General features: G+C 45.9%; 1 protein-coding gene across 1 annotated transcript in view; it reads right to left on the bottom strand.

The window, feature by feature from the left end:
* The window catches only part of ZFPM2 (zinc finger protein, FOG family member 2), a 328,000-nt gene extending 327,714 nt beyond the window's left edge, over positions 1–286 (bottom strand). Inside the window, exon 1 of the mRNA XM_035125261.3 lies at positions 1–286. This exon is cut by the window's left edge and continues 187 nt beyond it. The gene's annotated coding sequence lies outside the window, so the exon portion shown is untranslated.
* Between the last annotated feature and the right edge of the window lie 7,883 nt (positions 287–8,169).

The following is an 8,169-nucleotide window of genomic DNA, read 5'->3' as shown; positions in this document are numbered from 1 at the left end:
GAAGGAAGGAAGGTGTGAGGGGGAGGAAGGAAAAGAGAGAGAGAAAGAGAAAGAGAGAGAAGGGAGAGCAAAGCAAGTCAACGTGCCGGCTTCATAAGAGACAGGAGCTGATGGGAGATGACAGGAAAAAAGAGAAGCAGAGAGGGAGGCTATAGCCCAAGCTAGGCAGGCGCGCGCGCGCGCGCGCACGTGTGTGTGTGGTGCCTGCGCGCGCGCTTGTGCGCGTGAGGGGAAGGGGGGGTTGGAAAGACAGAGAGAAAGGGAGATTTGGCGTGTCCGTTATATTGTGTGTGTAGTGGGGGGGGACGTTAAGTGAATGAGGGAGAAGAAGAGAAAGAAGAACTGTGGTGGGGGGGGGGGAGGCAGAGAAGAGAGGGAAGAAAGGCAGGACGGAAGGAGAAGAGAGATTGGGGAGGTGGGGGAGAGGAGGAAAAGGAGGGAGCGCGGACTCCCCCCCCCCCTCGCCCGCCTCTCTCTCTCTCTCTCTCTCTCTCTCTCTCTCTCTCTCTCTCTCTCTCTCTCTCTCTCTCTCTCTCTCCTCTCTCTCTGGCGTCTTTTCCTGTGCAGATGCTGCCGCCGGTGTCGCTCTCCGAGCAGCGCTCCCCTCAGACTGACCGGCTGCCGCGCGAGGGGTGGGCGAGGGGTGGGGGTGGGGGGTGGGCTGGAGAGAGCGCGAGGGGAGCCCCAAGGCCTATCTAGCCCAGCATCCTGTTTCCCACAGGGGCACAAGGCGGGTGCCTCCCGGGAGACCGCGGGCAGGACACGAGGGCCCCCACCCCTTCTCTCTTTCTTTCTCCGGCTGCCCTTCCCCAGATGGCATTTCAGAGGCAAACGCTGCTGCCTTCGGGTGCTGGAGGTTTGGGTCTAGCCGTCGTGGCTAATGCTACTAGCCTAGTAGCCGGTTTATTCTGCGGGGAAAGGAGGGCGGGCTTGGCATGGGGCAGTTTGGTCCGCCTGGCTCGAGGAGCCACTGGCTGCCCCCAAACGCGCACGAGACCCCGCTTATAAGGAAAGAGGCTTCCCCTCGGAGTTGGCAAAGGACCCTCCACTTCCTCCTCCTGTTGCCGCCAGTGTTTTTGTGTGTTTTTTGTTTTTACTATATACATAGCCCCCGCCCTCAAAACAACAGCAACTGGTACCCGTTACAACTATAGGACCTTGCGTCCCTCACGGAAGTTAAGTACATATCCTGATAATAGAAGGATACTTTCCCGCAATATAGTGGGGAGCTCCTTGGAGTCATGCTGTTGGTATTCACGTGGGAATGTTGTTGATTCGGGACAGAGAGAAAGCGGAAAAGAACCATTGCAGCCAATGTAGGGACTGCATTCACAACGCAGAGCCAGAAATGCTAAATGCACTTCTACAACCCAAGTCTAAAGCATACTTCCTGGAAAGTATTCCATTATACTTTTTTCTGAGTGTTGCTTAGCATGCAAATAGAGTAGTAAGAGCACTATCCAGGAGGGCTTTCTAATCAGCGCCCCCCCCCCAATGACTTTCCCCAGTTTGGGCGAAAAACAATGATGTCAACTTCATAAACTTCTGAGCTTTTGTAAACAAGAAAAAGATGCACTCATGTTGTGTGAAAATGTCCTTATTCTGAGTGGCAGAATTATTGGAGCCCTCAGGGATCTCCCCCCCCCTTTTTTAAGGCAGTCTCACAAAAGTTTCACTCTGAAACCTGCTCCACCTTAGAACATGTGAAGTAATAATTCAAAAGACCATGCCTTCATAGATAGATTTGTCTATGTGCTAAGTACTAATTTATATGAATTTATTGCACTGCAATTAAGAAAAGAAAATTCTACTAGCCTGCTTTATTTCATTTCATTTCATTGGATGACTCCTTTGACAAAGAGTCTTTGTGCTTGTACCTTGTAAATTCACTAACGATTCTATTCTAATAGTTTTAGTGAGACAAGGGGACAGTTCCACCATGCACAGCATACTTTTGAGAAGCCCTTCATTGAGTGGGGGACTGGGGAAGGTTTACTTACAATATTATACCCTTTCCCCCAGTAAGTATTAAAGGCACCCCGTGTTTTCTCTAGCATTTCAAAGAATCAAAGTACTTTGCACAGAATTCAAAAAGCGAAGCCTCACAAAACTGCTGGCCAAAGCCTCACAATCTAAGCCTGGACAGGTGGATTTAGGGGCTGGCCGATGAGGCTTCTGATTAATGGATGGTGCAAGTCCAGGTTTCTCCCTCTACAGGACGGGGCAGAAGAAACTGCAGGTGAACACAGAGAGAAACCAATAGTTGCCAACTGAACAATAAGAAAGAAGTAGGTTGTCCATTTCGTTTCTCTACTTTTAACTTTGCAACAGAACACATAGAGATACACAGCAATATAAATACTTGCCCCTGTGCACAGTTCACCCATTCAGATGATAGGCATTTTATTAGTCATCTAGAATGCTGCACTGCCCACAATATAGTAAAATCTAGAACTCACCACCCTTTAGCAAACACAGATCCCAGAGACTCAAGTTATTTGTTGTGCATAGTTTATTTAAAAGCTTTCACTCTGGTATAAATTATCTATGAATAGGTTATGATCCTCATCAAATTTATCTGCTATTCAATTTTTTTTTCTTGAGAGAAGCATTTAACTTGAGGGTCATTCACTAGCTTGCCACTATCAACATTCATTATATGAATCTATATAAATTCTGAAATTATATGGGGCAGTTTCTGTATTCTTATTGGGTTATTTTTTCCCCTCTTCACAAACTATTTGACAAAAAGAACATTCATATAAATCTAGCTTAATGTACGCATGCTCAATGTTTTCAGGAACATTTATGCTGAAAATGAGATTCTAAATGTGTTTTCAGCCCTTTGGATAAAAATAAAAAATGCACAAATATATGTTTATTAATTGAAAAATTAATATAATTATGTAAATAATATTTAAAATTAGATTCATAACATCCAGCACGCTCTTTGTATATGACCTTCCTTACAAGGTTCTCATATGAATCACTGAACACTTAATATTCATCATATAAATTCTAAATATTAAGATAACTATTTGCGCTATAAGCTAAAATAATATATTCCAACAACTGTTATTTTTCCTGTACATTTCAACATTTCCGTTTTTTATGTGGAAACTAGGTATGATTTTAATGCTCAATTCTTTTATTAAACTTTTGACGCTGAAGTTGTCTTTTGAAAACTGAAGAGCAAAAACAAATAAGCCATTCTTAATTTACCCTGGTTGAAACAAAAAATTCAGCTTCATAATGGCAAATAATAATTTAAATCTGATTGTGACTGCCTGATTGTGACTGCCTGGAAAGGTAAACAAGCAATAAATTTAAAAAACACAATTAGGAAGTCATTTCAGCTGAAGAAAAAGTTAAAACAAAAATTATTATGTTTAAATACACCACGTACATTTAGTTGTTAAATTAGGCATGTCTTTAACACTCATAAGAATAAAAATCTGTATTGAGAGAGAGCTCAGTTGCAGACCCTCTAAGTGTCCCTATTTTCCAGGGACGTCCCTGATTTAGAGAAGCCAACCTGGTTTCTGATTTGATCCAAGAATGTCCCGCTTTTCTTTAGGACGTCGCTATTTTCATTGGATAAATGTTGGAGGGTATGCAGTTGGTTAGAGCATGGTGCTGATAACACCGTCACAGGTTCGATCCCCATATGGGACAGTTGCATTTTCTTGCATTGCAGGGGATTGGACTAGTCAGGGGTCAGCAACCTTTTTCAGCCGTGGGCCGGTCCACTGTCCTTCAGACCATGTGGTGGGCCGGACTATTTGGGGGAGGGGGAGATGAACAAATTCCTGTGCCCCACAAATAACCCAGAGATGCATTTTAAATAAAAGGATAAATTCTACTCATGTAAAAACACGCTGATTCCCAGACTGTCTGTGGGCCGGATTGAGAAGGCAATTGGGCTGCATCCGGCCCCTGGGCCTTAGGTTGCCTACCCCTGGACTAGATGGTCCTCAGGGTCACTTCCAGCTCTACAATTCTATGCTTCTGTGAAATATATCTGTACATTATTATGTACAGATAATCCACTCATACAATGTACTACACATATCACAAATGCTCAAACTGTTTTTGCTTACTAGGGATAGTCCCGGTTGCTTGTCCATTGGTTTTTAAGTGTTGCGTTCTTGGCTTAGCTGCCGTGCCGGGCTGCTCAGACAGCGCAGGCAGGGAGGCAAATGAACAAAGCCCTAGAAAGGGTATTTAGGGAGATGTGGACCAGGTGGAGGAGGGACTATGAAAGAAAAGTTTGAAGAGGGAGTGGCCAAAGAGAATTAGGAAAATAATCCAGGGAAGACAGGTGAAGCAGATCTAGGTAAGAGAGAATGATCAGAAAGGAAAGGTATGGATGGCAGGGAGATGTAATGAAAAGTGAAGTTCGTACCTTGTTCCGAAATTGCCAGTATTCTGCTAGGCTCTGGTCTATTCTCATCTATAGCCCTTGATTGTTTATCACTGATATGAAAAGGTCACCAACACATAATTGTCTTCCAAGTCCCATGGCTAGAAATAGCAAAGCAAATGTCAGAGTTCTAGTCCTGCCTCCTAGTGCTCCCTGACACCAAAGGCAAGGTGCCATTAACTTCAAGGAAACCTGAAACAGGCCACAGTCAACTTAGACCAACATAAGACAAACTTCTAAATAGAAATACAGAGCCAAAGTTCTGAGCCTTTCATGTTAGCTGCATCAGCACATCACTGATATAATCACCTTAAACTGTTACCAGAGATTGCACTCAGACTAAGCTACATCACAAACTGCTTTGCATTACCACCCAGTGACATTGGAAGGTGCACTTAAAAATAATACTTCCTAAAGCTTTTCATAATTCCCTTAAAGATGAATATGGTTGTGAGCAATATATTCCAATTCATGCTGATGACATATTGCTGCTTTTATTTTATTTTTTTAGCATTCCTTACCTGATATGACTGCTCTGTCTTACAACTGTGGCTAAACCTCCAGCTGCAAAATTAATTTGATTAAATCCAATGCTTGACCTTGTCAGCTAGTGACCTTAGGCAGCATTTTGCAAACTACTACTTTCTAGAGTCTGCTAAATGTTTCACCTGTGTCGGAATACTTCTAACTCCCATGATGCTTTCTGCTCAACAATAGGAACAATTTCCTCAAAAAATTATTTATTAGAAAAATGAGCTTGCCTCCTTTAAGACTGAGAGTTTTCTGGTTTACAATAAATGCCTGTATATTATGTAGCCTTCATCCATTACAACTATGATTGTAGCAAAATAAAAAAATTCCTTCAGTAGCACCTTAAAGACCAACTAAGTTTATATTTTGGTATGAGCTTTCGTGTGCATGCACACTTCACGAAAGCTCATACCAAAATATAAACTTAGTTGGTCTTTAAGGTGCTACTGAAGGAATTTTTTTATTTTGCTTCGACTCAGACCAACACGGCTACCTACCTGTAACTAGAACTATGATTGTAAATATACTTGTAGGTTAAGGTCTCTTCAAATTAACTGAATTTAATTTTTAGTGACCTATTCATACTACATATATATCTATATTGTTTATATACGTTTAACTTTCATGGCTTCCAGGTAACTGAGTTTGCAAAAGATGTTGAGAATTACTTGTTGAAAATCACTAGCCCCCTACCCCTTCACAAATCTTCAGTTCCTATTGTTCCCTCTGGCAAGAGGGTGACTGCTAAACTGGTTGAAGTCTGTTGTGTAATTATGCTCTAATAGGACAGTTTACAAATGAGATAAGCACTACTTAGTTCCATTGTTATCCCCAGTAAGCGCTGAAGTAATTGGCCTCCAAGTAACAATTCTCCCAGTGAGCCTCCAATTCTGATTTGAAGAGCAAACATAAACCATAGTTTGTTGGTTTGAATGTCATGGCCAACTATGGTTAGCACTGATGGGAAAACATTAAAATTCCAGTTCATGTCACTTTCAGATGACTTTTTTTAAAATAAAAAAATGAAGAATTCTGGGAATTCTTACACAAACCCCAAAAGGTAGTTGTAGTTATGAGGTGACCCAAAGACTGCCTTGATTTTTTTATTTTATTTCCTTTTTAACAGGCAAGAGCAGCTGCCATGTGCACTGAAAGTAGAACTGCAAGCATTTTTGGGAACAATGTGATGATGTGCCCTCCCTCCCAAGGAGATTTTAAGGCGGGGTTTGTGTGTGTGGAGAGAGGGCTGCAGCTAACAAAAAATCAGTCAAATTACAGCATTAGTTGGGATTCAGAGAAGTTGTTCAACACTGGAGTTGATTTCCTTCCAGATTACTCAAACTCCACAAATGACAGAACTTTGATATTTGCTGCTTAGAGCTATGCTGTGCCTATGTACGGGTTCTGCCCGGACACTGAGGTCCAGCGCCGAGGGTCTTCTGGCGGTTCCCTCGCTACGAGAAGCCAAGTCACAGGGAACCAGGCAGAGGGCCTTCTCGGTAGTGGCACCCACCCTGTGGAATGCCCTCCCACCAGAGGTCAAAGAGAACAACAATTACCAGACCTTTAGAAGGCATCTCAAGGCAGCCCTGTTTAGGGAAGCTTTTAATGTTTGATGGATTTCTGTATTTTAATGTTTTGTTGGAAGCCGCCCAGAGTGGCTGGGGGAACCCGGCCAGATGGGCGGGGTATAAATATTATATTATATATTATTATTATTACTAGTGGTTTTCAGCCCGTTCAATAACGGGCGCTAGAATCCTGGGGTTCGGAGAAGCGCTTGCGCAGCGCTTCTCCGAACCCTGGGACCTGTCCTTGCTGTCGGCGGCAGGGGGACAGGAACGGAGGAGGAGAAAGCGCTGCTTTTTCCTTCTCCGTTCCTCTCCCGCAGCCGCCGACAGGAAGCAGATATCCCAGGGTTCGGAGAAGCGCTTGCGCAGCGCTTCTCCGAACCCTGGGACCCGTCCTTGCTGTCGGCGGCAGGGGGACAGGAACGGAGGAGGAGAAAGCGCTGCTTTCTCCTTCTCCGTTCCTCTCCCGCAGCCGCCGACAGGAAGCAGACATCCCAGGGTTCGGAGAAGCGCTTGCGCAGCGCTTCTCCGAACCCTGGGACCCGTCCTTGCTGTCGGCGGCAGGGGGACAGGAACGGAGGAGGAGAAAGCGCTGCTTTCTCCTTCTCCGTTCCTCTCCCGCAGCCGCCGACAGGAAGCAGACATCCCAGGGTTCGGAGAAGTGCTTGCGCAGCGCTTCTCCGAACCCTGGGACCTGTCATTGCTGTCGGCGGCAGGGGGACAGGAACGGAGGAGGAGAAAGCGCTGCTTTCTCCTTCTCCGTTCCTCTCCCGCAGCCGCCGACAGGAAGCAGACATCCCAGGGTTCGGAGAAGCGCTTGCGCAGCGCTTCTCCGAACCCTGGGACCTGTCATTGCTGTCGGCGGCAGGGGGACAGGAACGGAGGAGGAGAAAGCGCTGCTTTCTCCTTCTCCGTTCCTCTCCCGCAGCCGCCGACAGGAAGCAGACATCCCAGGGTTCGGAGAAGCGCTTGCGCAGCGCTTCTCCGAACCCTGGGACCCGTCCTTGCTGTCGGCGGCAGGGGGACAGGAACGGAGGAGGAGAAAGCGGCGCTTTCTCCTCCTTCCTTCCTCTCCCCCAGCCGCCGACAGGAAGGACGCGCGCACTCTCCCCCCCCCCCGCCTCCTCCAACCGCTGCTCCTCACGGCCAGGGAGGGTTGTGAGGAGGCCTTCGCCGGCCTCCACCCCGGCGGGAGCGGCGGTTGGAGGAGGCAGAGTGGGGGGAGAGTGCGCGCGCGCAGTCTCTGCTGTCCAATCCCTGTATCCCTGGGGCACATGCGCAGTGACCCAGGGACACACGGGACATCTGGACGCAGGGACAACATGGACATTATTATATAGGATTATTATTATTATTATTATTATTATTATTATAAAAACTGATTAATGAATCAAGAAACTGGCCAAACCTGATCACTTCTATGTTGTTGTCGTTTAGTCGTGTCCGACTCTTCGTGACCCCATGGACCATAGCACGCCAGGAACTCCTGTCTTGCACTGCCTCCCGCAGTTTGGTCAAACTCATGTTCGTAGCTTCAAGAACACTGTACAACCATCTCGACCTCTGTCGTCCCCTTCTAGTGCCCTCAATCTTTCCCAATCACTTCCCAATCACTTCTATACAGTATGTGAAAGGTGGTCTCTG

Source organism: Zootoca vivipara, chromosome 8 (genome assembly GCF_965207765.1).
Source record: "Zootoca vivipara chromosome 8, rZooViv2.hap1.1, whole genome shotgun sequence".
Classification (NCBI taxonomy): Eukaryota; Metazoa; Chordata; class Lepidosauria; order Squamata; family Lacertidae; genus Zootoca; species Zootoca vivipara.
The sequence above is the reverse complement of the archived record's forward strand: the minus strand, read 5'-3'. Positions and strand labels throughout refer to the sequence as shown.